The sequence below is a fragment of the Ambystoma mexicanum genome, chromosome 6q (genome assembly GCF_040938575.1).
Source record: "Ambystoma mexicanum isolate Mex_15411 chromosome 6q, UKY_AmexF1_1, whole genome shotgun sequence".
Taxonomy (NCBI): domain Eukaryota; kingdom Metazoa; phylum Chordata; class Amphibia; order Caudata; family Ambystomatidae; genus Ambystoma; species Ambystoma mexicanum.
The window spans coordinates 1,638,419,057-1,638,435,908 of NC_090937.1; the positions used below are offsets into that span (position 1 = coordinate 1,638,419,057).

Sequence of the window (16,852 nt, forward strand, 5' to 3'; positions counted from 1 at the left end):
CATTACCTGGCTCCGACGACACAATCCTCTGATTAATTGGACCGAGAACCAAATAAGCTTCAGTTCCCCATATTGCGCTACTAACTGTTGTTCTCTGGAAGGTCGGGCTGATCTTCAGCCAGTCAAGGTGTTTCCCAATAATCATGTAGGTATCCATGCTTTACCCTATTTCTGCTCAGATTTTTCAGACGTTTTTCAGGAGTGCCTCCATGCCAGACTTCCACCCCATCGGCCAGAGGACTGCACTATCGACCTGGAGCCCCATGCCTTGGTGCCATTCGGAAGGATGTTCGCCCTCACTCAGACCGAGAGACAAGTGCTTCAGAAATACTTGGATACCAACATGGAGAATGGTCTCATACAACCTTCCAAGTCCCCAGCAGGAGCCCCTTTGTTTTTTATAAAGAAAAGAGATTCCACCGATCTTAGACCTTGCATCGACTACAGGGGTCTAAATACAGTGACAGTCCGTGACAGGTATCCGATGCCCCTAATCACGGATATTATTGAGGCAGTGCAAGGTGCTCGAATCTTTACCAAACTGGACCTACGAAACGCTTACCATTTGTTGCGGATAGCCAAGGGTGACGAATGGAAAACTGCGTTTCGTACTCCTCTGGGCCTATATGAATACAAGGTAATGCCGTTTGGCTTGGTGAACGCCCCTGCGGTATTTCAGAGGTTCATGGACCGGATGTTCTCCGACATGCTTTCCATCTCGGTCATCATCTATTTAGATGATATCTTGGTTTTTTCCCCTAATATGAGAGAACACATAGCACAAGTACGACGAGTTTTGGAGCGTCTTAAGGAAAACCATCTTCTGGTCAAAGAGGAGAAGTGCAGCTTCGCGGTACCTTCGGTACATTATCTGGGATACGTGCTATCAGAAGAAGGGATCGCCATGGATCCTGACAAGATGCAAGTGATTCTTGGCTGGCCGGCCCCGACCTCTGTCCGGGAGGTTCAGAGGTTCTTGGGTCTTTCAAATTACTACCGAAGATTCATTCCGAACTTTTCAGAGGTGGTGTTTCCCATCACCCGCCTACTCAAGAAGACGGCCTATCCTTTTTCCTGGTCTACTGAAGCAGAAAGAAGTTTCTGTCATCTAAAAACCCTCTTCTGCTCTGCCCCGATTCTGCAGCATCCAAACCAAACTCTTCCATTTATTCTGGAGACGGACGCCTCCGCTATCGCTGTAGGAGCAGTGTTGCTTCAGTCTTTCAACAAGGTGGAGCATCCGGTCGCCTATCTCTCTAAGACTCTTTCTCCCAGCCAGCTCAACTACTCGGTTTTGGAGAAAGAATTGTTGGCGATGAAATTGGCTTGTGAGGAATGGAGGCACCTTCTCATGGGTGCCCGTCATCGGTTTCTCATTCGCACTGACCACAAAAACCTCAAGGCTTTACAGGACATGGAATGTTCTAACTCCAGACAAGCTAGATGGGCCTACCTGTTTTCGCAGTACGACTTCCAGATCACGTACATCCCTGGGTCTCTCAACCGTCTGGCTGACGCTTTGTCTCGCAAAGATTCCCACTTGGAAACAGTAGCGGTCAAGTCTGAGCCGTTATTCCACAGAAATCGGATCTTAGCCACAGTGAGTTCTTTCCTTCAGGAGGTCAAGGCTGCCGTTGCGCAAGAGGCTCCCCAGTTCTCTTTTTCCGTTGATTCTCCTTTCCAAATCAAAGACGGCTGGGTCTTCTACAAGAAGAAGTGGTATATTCCTGAGGGGTCACTGCGCCGGAAAATCCTTAAATGGTGTCACGACTCACGTCTAGGTGGACACCGAAGCGGGAATGGTACGTTGGAACTCATCTCGAGATCGTTCCAGTGGCCCAACATCAGGAGAGACGTGTTTAACTACGTAAAGACCTGCCCTACTTGTGCCAGTGTCAAATATGCTTCCGGGAAGCCCCTAGGACTTCTTACCCAAGCAGAGATGCCGACTCGCCCGTGGGGTCTCATCTCCACGGACTTCATAGTGGAGCTTCCCGACTCCGAGTCATGCACATGTATCATGGTGACAGTGGACTCTCTAAGCAAGCTAGCCCATTTCTCTCCTCTTCCAGGACTCCCTTCGGCCACCAAAATGGCAGAAACCTTTGCCCGAGATATCTTTAAGCATCATGGCCTCCCCGACAAGATGATATCCGATCGAGGAAGCCAGTACATATCCAAATTCTGGACGGCTTTATGTACTCGATTGGGGATGGAAAGGGCCCTATCCTCAGGGTTTCACCCCCAGACAAACGGCCAAACGGAGCGACTCAACGCAACTTTGGAGCAGTACTTGCGATGTTTTATTTCCCAGTGCCAAGATAATTGGGTTTCTCTACTCCCTACGGCGGAATTCGTGTACAACAACTCCAAGCACAGTGCCACTGGCCTATCACCTTTTTATTGTACCTATGGCGTTCACCCGCGTTATCTAATGCCCGAGGTACCCAGTTACTCCAACTCTCCCACTGCAGAAGAGGTGTTAAGTAATCTCAAGGAGGCCAGGGACAGTGCATTAACGAGTTTGGCGGATTGCAGACGGCGGAATAAGACCGAGGCCGATAAACACCGCAGGGATACACCTTCATGGAAACCGGGGGACAAAGTGTGGTTGTCCACCAGATTCCTTCCCAGATGGACAAGGCCTTCTAAACTATCTCCTCGTTTCTTGGGACCTTTTCCCATCCTCTCCAAGGTCAATCCAGTTGCCTATCGCCTACAACTCTCTCCGTCTCTCAGACGCATACACCCTGTTTTTCACGCCTCTCTTCTTAAACCTTACTATTCAGATCCCAATCACCGGTCTCTCCGCCGGAAACTACCTGTCACTACAACCGACCAGGAGGAATACGAAGTTTCCGCCATTCGTGATTCCAGATTCCTTCATGGTCGGTTGGAATACCTCCTGTCATGGAAGGGTTTCCCAAGGTCGGAGGATTCCTGGGAGCCAGCTTCCCATGTACATGCCCCTCAACTGTTGGCAAAGTTCCATCGCTTGCACCCAGGTAGGCCTGGGCGGTTGCACTCTAGGGGGGGGCATACTGTCACTCGCAGTCGCGGCCATCGCCGTGACTGGCGTTTACTTCCGCGTTGGAGTTTGAGAGGTCATGGGGGAAGGTTGCTTTAGTCCCTTTTTTGTGTTTATGGCCGCAGCTCCTAACGCGAGACGCAACGCTGCCGGGAGTATAAAATCCCTGCCTCCCGGCAGGTCATTGCGTTGCAACCCCTCTCCGTTGTTTACTTCGTTTCTGGGTCCTTCGCTCTTCCTCTGCACCTCGCTTTGGATTCTACTAGGGGTTAATATTTACCCCCACGCGGTTACTTCTCATAGGTGTCCAGTCACCAGTAACCTCCATACTTTGTTTCCCTTTGCCATCCGCCGACCCCCTTTAGGCGGCGTCTGCCGTGCTCTCTCTCTCTCTCTCTCTCTCTCTCTCTCTCTCTCTCTCTCTCTCTCTCTCTCTCTCTCTCTCTCTCTCTCTCTCTCTCTCTCTCTCTCTCCCTCTCGTCCTCTCACCTAGCTCTTGAGTCTGGTCATCGCGGGGTTTTCTCTCCCGTGCTCCCGTGTTCCTCCGCAGTGCCTCTCGGAAGACTTCTACCTTCAGTCCGGACCTCCCAGCTGCTGTTTCCCTCGCCTCTCTCCAGGTCGACCGCTACAGTGGACGTTTTCAGCGTTTGGTGATCCTTCGCTTCCTCCTCTTCATCGGTGGACTGCTGGCCTTCTGAGAACAGTCTTGGCACCTCCTATCAGGGTTTTTTCCCCTAGTGGGTTTTTCCCTGCTTTTTCTGGTTTGATTCCGGAGAGGGGGTCGCTGTGCCGCTGTTCACACCCAGCGGCCACAGTGGCTTCTCTCCGTGACAAGCCCTCGCACCAGAGGAAAGAGAGAGACTACCTGGCACGTCGAGGCCTGCAAGATACCATCGACTCGGAAAGCCCAGGTGAGGAGAACGTGGGTACGGAGGGAACACAGTCAAAGGTACCCCTTCAGTCACAATTTGATGGAATATTTTCATAAGCGCGGAACTTGCCGTTTTTGGCTGGTTTGGTACTCCTTCTCAACAGAAGTTTCATGCCAGGTGACACCTCCTCAAACGTTGTCAAAGTGACGCCAGAAGCACTGGAAGCATCAGTAAGAATCCCCACACTAATGTCTTTCTGATTTAACAATTTCACTTTGGAAGGTTGGGGTGGTTGATCTTGTGCAATTAAAGGACCTGTACCAGGAACCAATTCGACACAGGGAGAAGTCCTAGAGTTAATAGGCTTGTGCCCAGTTAATGTATTGATGACAGCAACTTGATGGACTTTGGTCAAATTCTTCATTATAGGAATGATGTTGTCGTTACTGGCTTTGCTAGTATGTGACACGACTGAGATCTTTTTGTTTTCCGTTAAATGGAAGCAGTTGGACGTGTGCGTTTGAGTGAGAGGTACATGGCTCCAAAGCTTTTTGCAATGTATCCTCAGAGCATGGTTTTTTAACATTTCTGCCATTTGCTAACCCTTTTAATGGGAACATGCGGGACTGGGAGGAGCCAGCAGCCAGATTAGCAGGCGTCTTTGCCTAGTGCTTCTTCAATTCCAGATGATTTGGCTTTCAGTATCAAGCTGATTCAAGTCTATGATGGCACCATTGTGCGAGATCTTATAGATTTTTTTAATAGCTGAGATATGTCCTTTAATTTTTTTGGGTGCCATATTTTTAGACTTGGGTTGAGAGGACACTGAAGTTCTTGGATTCAAGTTGGACTATTTAGATAAAAGCCGCTTTTTTTGAGCTCTCAAGTAAAGTGTTTTTGCTTTACGAGACAAATTGTTTGTTTTGGTGTTTTTCGACCTGTGTGATAACCTCCTCATTGGACGGTGTAAACTCACCTACTATCTCAACATTAGAATCTAAGAGATTGGTTAATGTTGACGTACTATCTGGAGTATCCAATGCGACTTCACAATGCGTAGTTGACATATTTGTTACGCAATCCGGATTAAGGAGGTCCCAAGAGACCATATTTGCATTGTGCAATATGTTTTCAATGACCAAGATTCTGTCATGTTGTAATTTGGTGATTTCCATAAAGTCAGGGTGAGAAGTGGCGCCAGCATTTGAGGGCCGGTGCTGTTGCAGTACCATTGCAAAAGATTGAATGGGTACATTAAGGGGTTCTATGCAAGCATTGGTTTGAGTGTGCTGCGAGTGGGTGGTTTTTGATGTGGTCACGTGTTCAATTTGGTTGGGCTCAGAGCCCTTAAGGGCATGTATTGCCTAAAACAAATGAGTTTTCTTGCGCTAGCATGAATCCCTCTATTCTACTTAGTTTGACAAGAATGTCAGAAGTAGACATTTGGAGGCTGTAAATGGCTAGATACGTGTTCTCATGTCCCCTATCCAATAAGTTAAGTATCCATGTGAGAACAGGAATGTTTTGAAATTCCTGCTCATTTAGATCGATAAGGGATTCTTCAAGAGGATAGAAGGGAAGAGAAGAATTGGGTTGGCATATTTCTTCTGCAGGCACATTGTGGTGCTTGAGGCCATACGATAGTACCAGAGAGTGTGGATGTGTTGGCTTGAAGATAGTGGAAGCGGTATCAAAGGTTGGTGAGCTGGCATTCACCTGTGAACGACCCTTAGCATTTAATGGACCCTCCCCTCTGATCAGAATAGGTTCCTCATGTTGCGAGATGGTGTCTTATACAAATGAACATGTTTGCGAAAGCTCGAGGAGCTAGCAACTGGAATAGAGGGACCGTTCGATAGTCGAACCTGCTTGTGCAGTTTTGCCATAACGGCAGGTGCCACTAAAGACGTGTTCTTTGGGGGCATAAAGCTCTCTTCGCTTGAAACACCCAAAATAGAGTTGTCATTTATGGGTATATTGGAGAGAGTTTTAGTGTAAGGTATGGCCATAACAGTGATTTCTGTTACGGATTGGTTGTTAGCTACAGAGCATGAACCTTTTTCAGATTTAAATATTTTCGGTGCGGAGTCAACATCGATTATTTCTTCTATATTTGTTTTGGACATACTTGTAATCTCAGCCCCGAAATCAGCCGCGCATACTTGCCGATCAACAACCGTTGAAATAATCTTTTGGCAGTCTTCGAGGAGGAGCAAGTCGGAGCAGAAAGGGAAAGGAGCAGTTTTTGAGCTACCTCTTGAAGACGTTTCCCACTTCTCAGACTCTTGTCATTGCGATGTGAGGATGTACCACGTGGCCTTCGCTGCTACGAGTAATAATTGCAATTAGAGATGGGTGAATTTTTTTAAAGGTGATGCAACCAGCTATTACGCTTGTGATCCGATTCAATACTTACGCTTAGAGATTGTTCACAATTCATAGAAAAGTTTGATTGTGCCAACCCCACAGCACAAGCGAAGAAAGCTAGATACAAAAATGAAAATTTCCAATCACAAACGTGTACCTTGCTCAGTCTACACACGCCACACCGCCACATGGCGCACACCCAAAACAGCCACGCCCTTACGGGGCACTTTCAGGACTGTGTATGCGTTGCGCGTGAAGGCTGCTGAAGTAGGCAGGTTACTGTGTGGCGGGAGGAGCAAGTGGGCATGACTATGAGAGAGGAAAGAGATGCAAGCTTTTGAGTAACACATAAACTTCTGCAAGTCAGTGCAAGACAATGCACTTAAAGTCACAGATATTTACATTGGAAAAATGTTCAATGGGCAAAGGGTGCAGGGTTGATGGTTGTTGCGACATGCGTGGTGCTTCTCCTTACTGACAACGAGTGAGGAAGATTGAGCAGGACGCAGCGTTTCCAGCCAAACAGCCTTGCACTTACGGGCACGCGTGGTGCACGTGAAGGCTGCTGAAGTAAGCAGGCTACTGGGAGGCGGGAGGAGTAAGTGGGCGTGATTTGGAAAAATGTCCAATTGGCACAGGGTGCAGGTTTGTTGCGACATGCATGGTGCTTTTCCTTACTGATGACGAGTGAGGAAGATAGAGCAGGATGCCCTGCCATTATTGAAATTCTGTAATACCAAGGTGCTGCCAGAATTGCTCTATGGGATAGATGCTAAGCCATTGATTTGGGAGACCACCTGGGTAAGAGTAGAGGGACGGATATGGAAGGAGGTCTTGGGCTTACCGATATCTTTACCTATGGTGGGCCTAAGGTTTGAACTAGGCCTTTCTTCTATAAAAAAAAAAATGCAAGTATACTGGCGTCTCATCTCATTACATAGATTGATCATCGTACCTCAGACGAATTCTCTATATGAAAATATCGCTCATACAAAGGATGCAAATTCTTCTGGTATTTTGGAACAATTGAAACAGCAGTCTACGAGAATATTGCTAGAATGTGAATATGATTTAGAGGTGTTAATCAGAAATCCACTGCTTATAAAGGAACTGATGAAAAGAGCCGATTGGATTTGCTCAATAGACACCATGCGGTCCCCAGTCATAGCAAAATCTTTTCTGATGATTGGTAAAAAACTAGGAGTTGTCCCAAGATATCACAGGCAGTTTCCCAATACAAGGATGAGGCAAGAATTCCTGAGAGTACGGCTCAATCTTGCCCCAACGTAGGAAGTCTTGTTATTGCGTGATAAATCCAGCATGAGTAGACTGGGATATCACCTGTGCAAGGAAAAAACAATCCAGTCCCTCAAACATCTTTTGATGAACTGTAGTGGGACATGGGCGGTTAGGAGAAAATTGTTCCACATAGGAGACAGGGAAGAGCTAATTGCGGGTAAAGAAGCAGTCTTAACAATTCAGGTCATTCGGATACTTCGAGCCTTACGCTTGATTGTAAAGAATGACTAAAAATAGAAATATTCTTTGATAATGTTGGATATGTTTTTGTCTCAGTGGAATGTGATTGTTTTAAGTGGTATCAAGTTATTAGGTAATGTACACTGCTTAGTTGTGTTTGTTTTCGAGAATTCCTTAGTATCTTTTTTTCTTTTCTTTTTTGGCATTTTTCCTGTATGATACTTGTATGACATTTTTGTATGTATTTTGTGAAAAGCCATGATTTGGCTAAGATACTAATACAAAATAATAATGTGATATACATTTCATACAAGAATGGTTTACCATATGTATTGTTAATATCAGTGTGCATAGGCCCATATTACTAAATGACTGTGAATGCAAGCAGAAGTCCAAGGCCAAATGATGATGTGTTATTATATAGCACTTACGCTTAAGCACCTTATATAGAACAATTATACATACAACAATCACCAAACCTGTGTTTGTACTCAGCTGAGTTGAGGTGTTTAAGAACAGACTAAATCAGTGACTCACCCCCTGAAGTGTGCCTGAAACAAACCATTAATAATTCTAGCAATTATTGTATAGAGTTCCAGAAAGACAAATTATTTGCTATTCCTATTCTTTCTTATTTAGGGTCACTGTTCAAAGTGTTACACTTGTGGACCCCTCTGCTTTTTTGAGAGGCCCGAACAAGAAAGCCAGTCATTCCATAAACAAAGAGCCAGAGGAGCTTATATTAAAAAAATAAACATGTTTTTTATTTTCTTTTTTTAGCGTAGCAACGGAGACCATAGGGGTAGCAAGGAAGACCTCAGGGGTCGAAGTTGGTTTCCCCTGATGATCCCCAAATGCCATCCCTGTTGGGGGTGCCTATAAAGTGCTCAATGAGATATTAAAAAGATTTACCTGCCGGGGTTACATTTGCTGAAGCGGTGAGAGCATGTAAAAGAAAAAAAAACGACACAATAATTAGATTTAAAAAAAATAATATAATAATTGTGTTTTGGTACAAAATTGTGCCTTAAACAATTTCATAAAAACAGGCAAACAGACAATAGAAGAAACTATACACACTCTATACAAAAAATAAACATTTCATTGTATAATTTGAATAAAAGGGCCAGGTACTCAACTAAGAATGCACAATGGCAGAGTATATTTGCTTTTCTTATGAAGGGTGATAATAAACAGGTGTTGGAAACCTTAGAAGGTGTCAAGGGTAAACATTCTATGGTTACCAAACCCAATTAGCAAGGAAACCTGGGCCATCTATATCATGGAGAGGTATGGAGGTATGGGTCAGAGGAGCCCGTTCATGTCCGCCTGTCCAAACATCCAACAAGTGGCTTGTAAATGATTTTTGAACCTGGCTGGGTTCTTAACAAAATCAGGAAGCTCAAGAAATCTAGGTACCCTGGGCCGGAGGGGCTAGCTAATATGGTTTTGTTAAACGAGCTGGAGCTATGGGATGATATGCTAGCAATCCTATTTAATAAGATATTTAAGAAAGGGATCATACCAGATTCATGGTAGAAATCCATTTTGATTCCAGTATATAAGAAAATGCTAGAGACGAACCTAATAATTATAGATTACTCTCATTGTAAGGTGATACAAGCAGGTTTTATTATGTTTCTTTATTAGGTTTAATGGTACATATACGATCTACCCATTTACAACAACATATACTTAACAATGAATTAATGATGAATACAACTAATGTTCATGTCATTAATAAAAATCATGATGAATTTAAAATATATCATAATGATCTCGAATAATCAAATTATTCCAAATCATCATTATCAAAAAACTAGAGCAATTCTAAAAGCATAATTAATTAATTATCTAACTTTTATTGATTATACAAAAAAAATAGAAAACAATAATTCCCTTTACTGTATTTCATAGTCTTATTGATGTTTTTTGTCTAAATTGCCATATTAATAATTCTGTTTATTCATCAATGATTTTCAAAAAATAATTTAAAATCAATTGCCAAATATAATATATTGCAAAATTCTGTTCTAAAGTGCCCCCTTGAAATCACCTGGGACCCGAATTGGCAATTCGGAAAAAAATTACCAATATCGGACACAAAATCAATATAACCTTATGCATAAAAATTCACCAGTTGAAAGCATGAAGTTAAAAAGTGTTGAGTTGATGTCATCATATGGTACTTTGGTCGTTGCTCCTCTGTGATCGAACGTAGGTAGTTGATCGAAACACTGCCTCATTATGAATCGCCGCACATTTGAATTCCTTATTTTACAGATATATTGAAGAGTTTCTCTACTAGTAGATTCCTGGGTAGCATATATTGAATAAGAAGACTTTTTAGAGAGGTATTCAAAATTCTTGAAGAAGTCACATTTAATAGCCTTGCATTTAATTTCCTTAACATTGAGGCCAATTTGAATTGGGTAACAACACTAAAAACCTAGATCAAAATGAAAGGCATTGATATCTTTTATCTAAGGTCCCATTGCTTCCAAGGGATCATCTACAATAAACAATTGGACATATTTAAAATAGTCATATCTAAAGTGTAGAGAGTCTGAGATTTGACTCTGCTCTAACATCTTAAGATAATAAAAACTGCAATGTGTTTCCCAAAGGGTATGCATTGTCATATTACCAGGTTCACTGCATATGACTTCTATGGGGGTAGAAGTTGAAATCCCCAGAGTATTACAAACAATATTTACCTTCCAAGGCCTTTATCCAGCACATTTCTCTATCCAGCAATATCTCTAGTCTATACAATGCGCATCAAACAATTGTAGCATTATATATTTTAAGGAGGCCTTCCATTGAATATCCTCCACTACTAGATATACATGATCTAATTTCATAGAATTTCCTAATAACTTTAGTTTTAATGTCCTCGACCAACAGCCGGTAATCAAATTAATCATGAATTGAAATACCAAGATACATGTATTTCCGTACTATATAGATAATTTTTCCTTCTAAGTTCTAATTCGTATTTATTCTTCTTACACATTTGTGATCATAATTTTAGTTTTTTCTAGATTAAGAAATGGATCATTAACTTTTGAAAATTCATGGAGAGCGGTTAAACTATGTTGAAGACCAATTGGAGTACGAATCAAAATTATCGTATCATTGGCGTCAGACATAGGACAGCCATCCCATCGGTTGTCGACCAATCTTAGGAGGATTATTTATTGCTGTATCCAGGGCGATATCCAAATCTGGCATGTTCAAATTAAAAAAGTACAGGGGCCAAAGTGCACCCCTGTTTCAGTCCATTATTTTTACTCACTGATTCACTCAACTGACCATAGTGTGAGAATGCAAGGCCATAATAAAATGTAGGATGACGGGGTCCCGGCCCTAACTGTGAAGTTTCCACCACAATCTTTGGCTATTTACTGTATCAAATTCATTGGTGTAATCTACATAACATATATAAGGTGCTTATATATATGCCAACATTGACGAGAATCAGAGTTGTGCATGTCATTTTACATCATTTGACACAACTATGGTCTATTCCAATTATGATAACCTCTTCTGAGCTTGACCATAGCTTTAATCTTTTCAATATTTGTAAAGTCATGTCCTTTAATTTCTCAAAGATTGGACCTAAGTTGTTTTTTCATCTGAGCAATCGCTATATCATACATCTTGCCAGTAATAGAATTTTCACTTGCAACATTGCTCATCATCTCCAGATCGGGGTGCGTTTTAGCATGATATATGAAAAATTGAAATTGGCTTCAAATCTAAATATCTGCGAATAATTTAATCACTTACGCATTCAATTTTAATGCATTACATACAGTCCAGATCCACTTATTTGCTGTACTGTCTATCACACAAGTGCCGACCATTGAATTACAGAGCTTCTTTACAATAGACTGAATCCCTTTTAATCACAACATGATCACTGGGTGCATCAGTTACCAAAACAAATTCATCAATACTTTTACACAGGTTGTACTAGACAAAAACAATCAATCCAAGATTTACTTTGGCCATTAATCCAAGTAAATGAAAATGGTTGTCCAGATTTCAAGCCCATGTCTTTGCGGCATCTAACAACTCGGCTGAACTCTTTGAAATCTGCAAGGAGCTGGCCAACCCTGCTGCAGCCTCTACCCCTCCTGTTGCCTCCCAGGCTCTTTGCAATGCCCTTGCCTCTCACTTTATCTAAAAAAAAACAGGACATCCTGTCCACCCTCTGCTCCCCTTCCTCTCCTCTCCCTTCTCCATCTGTGCTTGCTGACCCTGCCTCAGCCACCCACCAACCCCCCTTCTCATCCTTTCCTCTTTTCTCCCCTGATGAGGTTGCTAGACAAGTCCGATCTATGAAATCCTTGTCAAAACAGGTTCATCACTGTTCCTCTAAAACCATCAAGGACCACATTGACAGCCTCGCTGCATCTGTTGCTGATTTTTGCAACCACTACTTTGCCTCTGGATCCTTCCCCTCCCCTCTAAAGCACTTCCTTGTGCATACTCTTCTCAAGAAACTCACAGCTGATCCTTCCTAACTATCGCCCAATTTCCATTACTCCCTTTCTGGGCAAACTCCTGGAAAAGCTGGGCATCTCTCAGCTTAACATTCATTCCGATTCTGTTGGCTGTCTCCACGACCACCAGTCTGGCCAGAAGCACAGAAACTACTCTCCTGAACATCCATGAAGATCTGCTCTCCAACCTTGACTCTAACATTCCCTCTGTCCTCATCCTATTCGATCTCTCTTCTGCCTTTGACACGGTCAACCATACCATCCTGCTCAACCGTCTCCGTGATAACCTGGGTATCACTGATCATTCTCTGGCCTGGCTGACCTCTTTCCTCTTTGATTGACTCTCCCAGGTCATACTGGGGCCCTTCCTATCATCTATCTACCTCTCTACCTGTGGTGTTCCCCAGAGGTCTAACCTCTCACCCTGGCTTTTCAATCAATACCTGGCAACTCTCGCCTACTGCACTGCCTTGTTTTGCTCAAATTTCCAGTGCTACGCTGATGACACTCTGCTAATTTTCAGGCTCGCCTCAGCCACCTCCTCTCCCACTCATCTCCGATTGCCTTACTGCCATTAAAGATTGGTGTTCCGCCAATGATCTTTGTCTGAATGCCAGTAAGATTGAGATCCTCCTCATGGACACACCTTCTCCATCCTTTCCCCTCACTCTATAGCTGGCCTCCGTTGGCTCTCCTCCTACCCCTACCTGTTAGGCTAAGAACCTTGGGTCATCTTTGATTCCACACTTTCCTTCTCTGCCCACATCTCTGATGTCTCTAAAAAGTCAAACTTCCTTCTGAACCTCCTCAGAGGTACTCTGCCCGTCCTCTCCTCCCCCCAGAAGCTCACTGTCTCCCAAGCTCTGGTTCTCTCTATGTTGGACTATTGTAACAGCCTCTTTCGAAAACTTACCTGCCTCTACTCTCCGCCCTCTGCAACTAATCCAGAACAAGACTGCAAGACTTGTCCTTGGCCTCAAGCCCTGGGATTGTATCTCTCCAGCTCTGAAATCTCTCCATTGGCTCCCAGTGGATGCAAGGATTAAATTCAAAACCCTCTGCATTGTCCACACGGCTTTCTTGGGCCTGGGTCCAAAATACCTTCAGCTATCCCTCCGCAAATACCCCCCTTCTCAATCTTTTCACTCGTCTACCTCTAACTCCCTCAGGGTCAATCGTTTTTCAAAGAAACAAGCTGGGGGTAGATCTTGGTCTTCGGCTGGGGCCTCCCTCTGGAACATCCTCCCTGCCACTCTAAAACATGAGGAGAAACATTCGGTGCCGGAAGCACCTCAAGACCTTCCTCATTGCTTCTGCCTTCACCCCCCCCCTTTCCTCTGCTGATCTGTTCTCTACTGGCACTGTGCACCGAGACACCCCCTGTCCTCCGGGTCCAGGTTCCTGCTCACACTGCCTTCCTCCCGCACTTCCTCCGGGCCACCCCTTGCACTGGGGTCTGTATCTGTACCCATACAAACCCCCTTTTATTCCCTGCACTTATCAGACCTACCCTGTCTGCTGTCTTAAATTCAGCACTTGCCACTTGCTGGCTGCACTACCACTTTTGTTGCTTTTATTATTTATTTCTTATTTATTCTGTTCTCCTTTCTCTCCGCACTTTCCAACTCTCCCCCATCCTTGCACTTTTTGCCTCTTCCTCCCCCATGCACTTGCACGTTCTCAATGTCACTGGGCCTAGTAAGATTGTTGTTTTGTTCTCCTTGCCCCCCTCCCTTGCCTTGTTGCGCTCTGAATCACTTGTGTATGAGCGCGATAGAAATAAAATATAAATTCAATTCAATGTTGCTTGTTTCAAGACCACCTGGGGGATCATACACATGGATTATCAAAATGTGATGACATAAACTTTCTAGCTCTATAGTTACAATTCCAGCTAAAACTAACGATTAATTTTTTACGGTCTAAACTCAGTCAGTGATAAATAATTCCTGGCACCAATATGTGAGCCACCAGATGGTCTAACCAGATTACTGCATGCCATCATCTAAATGGTTTTAGTAGCCATCTAAGCTATACTCATGGGTAAACCAGGTCTCTTTTGTAATAAAAAGATCAGATTCTGTTAGCAGAGCCCGACCATACATATGTTTTGTGAATGAGCTAAAACCCAGTGTATTCCACTATGCTATCAAGCTTTGCCCTATATCATTTCCTCTTGGTCAGACCAAGTTATTTAATTTCCTTGAATGATTTTCCGTTATTCTTTTGAGATGGTTCAGTTAATACTTCCATTACTGAATCTAATTTCATTATAATTTGTCTAGATTTTTAACAGTATGAACATCATGTGCTTTTGTTAATCTATTGTTCTTTATAAGAACGTCAGTATTTTGTTCTATAGCTAAGTGGTTAAATTCAAGGCCGATATTCTAATAAGCTTCACAATAGATGATGATCACTTCTAATATTAAAGGCGAGGAAAAATGAACTATTGCCCAATTAGCATTTTCCGGCATCATTAGGATTTCAACTAATGTCAAGTCCTTAGACTAATAAGGTGCCATTTTGATACAATATGAAGTATATCGAGGACTCTCTCTCTTCAAGAATGGACTATCAGCTGTTGCGTGTGTTTCGTTAATTCTAATGTTATTACTTTGATAATGTAACAGAGTCAGACCTTCTATCTAATAAATAAAATTTAACACAATCCTGATTTATATTTTGACTCTCTAAATCATTTTGGATAAGAATGTCTCGAAAGAATTACCATTGACTTCTGTTTGCTTCTGCATTCTGATTTCATTTGCATGCAATACTCAGCCCTCATTGTGACTAACCAAATAGTCCAGAGTTTTAGAGGGATTAACAATCCCTGATCCTGTACTGGTGGTCACAGCTGCCAGCGGTTGGAAATGATTTAATGTTTTAGGAAAGTCAATTTGAGTCAGAGTTGCTATCCCCGTATTTACAGGTGGCACTAAAGCTTCAGTAATATTTTTGTTTATTTTAGTCACCATGGAATAAGTTTTCTTTCACTTAATTTCAGCTCAGCGCCTTTTCCGACGCAGTTCCCAGGTTTTGCCCTGCGATCCTCTACCAACATGTGCAGTCCTATTTGTGTTTGAAATCATTGTATTATTAGTTGTAACTAAATGAATTTCATTACATGTTACTTCGTTCGTTCCACCACTATTCTCTTTACCATCTATAGCATACTCGGAGGGTTCAATCTCAAATCCAACAAATCATAACAGCACACATCATTAGTTACACATGTTGACTCTTGTGCGTTTCAGTCAAACTCTGATCTCTGGAGTGCGCTGCAGGGACAACACCGACCAGTTTAATTATGCCCACTTTAATGTGTCATGTTCCTTGTAAAGGTTTGTACAATGGGCGTATAGTGGTTTTAGTATAGTCAGTGAGTCGGGATCCGTTACTATATTGTCATCCGATGATTCTGAAAAACTATAAGAGGTATCATTAATTGGGGAAGAAGCATATAAGCTCTTAGTTATTCTTATTTAGTCCGGAGACTTGGATAGATTGAAAGCATTTATAGGTGCAGTGCCTATAATATTAAGCAAACCGATGCCCTCATTGCTAATTAGAGGTTTGCTAAAATGTGCAATATTGTCTATAGGATAAGTCATTGTTACAAGTCGGTACTTGTAAATTTAATTCTTCCCCTTGTTCCCCTTTGGGAATCCAGGTTAAGTAAAGTTTCTGGTTTTGAAAAAGCTGTTCCTTTGCTTGGTTCCTCACGCAATGGCGCTTCTGCTCGACTTTCTTTCACTGCTGAAACAATACCATGATCACTTGCGTTTTCGTGGCATTTACTACAAACTCGTTTTTTGAAGTTCCGATTGGTGTCTGCAGTGCGGCTTGTTCGAACATTCTTATGACTTTGTAGTTGGAAAACTTTACGTGTTACTGGCATATTAAAGTAAATGAGTAAAATTAGACTCACAACTCAGCAAACGGTCCAACTGCTGTAACAGCTTCTAGACTATGTGCACTCCCACTGCAACAATAGCTACAAATCAAGTGCTGCATCAGGACGATGGGTTGTTTTAAAGCAGATCAAAGGGATCAATTGTCCAGCAGTCGCTGCCTCTTCACTCAGTGCATTCTGGTAAAAGAAGTCTGTATCTGCTCGCTGTCGGATCACACGCCCGCATACCAACAATAGCTACAAATCCAAGGTTCGCAAGATTATTGCTAATTTCTTATTGAGGGAACTCCAGTATGGGCTGATGCAAATAGTATCATTAGTGAATTTCAGACGGGATTCAGTGCTGGTTCTGCTACAACTCACAACATTTTACACTAAAGGCATTTATTCAAGGATAGTTCTCCTCTCTGTATATTATTTGTTGGTTTTAAGGCTGCTTTCAATTCTGTTAAGAGACACTAGATTTGGGAATGACTAAAGAGTTGGTACCTGGATGATGGAGTACTTGGGTTCATTAGACAGTTGCACAAAACCACCCGTGTCCAGGTTGAGTTACATGGGTGCCTACACAATGGATGTTCCCACCCACCTCGGTGTGACTTTAGCAGGGGTGTGGGCTAGCACCCATGCTGTTCAACCTGATTTTGTTGGACATCCAAGAAGGATTGGTGGATAT

General features: G+C 43.0%; 1 protein-coding gene across 4 annotated transcripts in view; it reads right to left on the reverse strand.

Annotated features, from left to right (window-relative positions):
- The window catches only part of LOC138516932 (zinc finger protein 845-like), a 234,239-nt gene that overhangs the window by 176,531 nt on the left and 40,856 nt on the right, over nucleotides 1-16,852 (reverse strand). For 2 of the 4 annotated variants that reach the window (XM_069632401.1, XM_069632398.1), the window contains exon 2: nucleotides 8,659-8,676. The exons of the other annotated variants lie outside the window; for them this stretch is intronic. The gene's annotated coding sequence lies outside the window, so the exon portion shown is untranslated. The remainder of the gene's footprint in view (nucleotides 1-8,658; nucleotides 8,677-16,852) is intronic. 4 annotated transcript variants of the gene reach the window in all.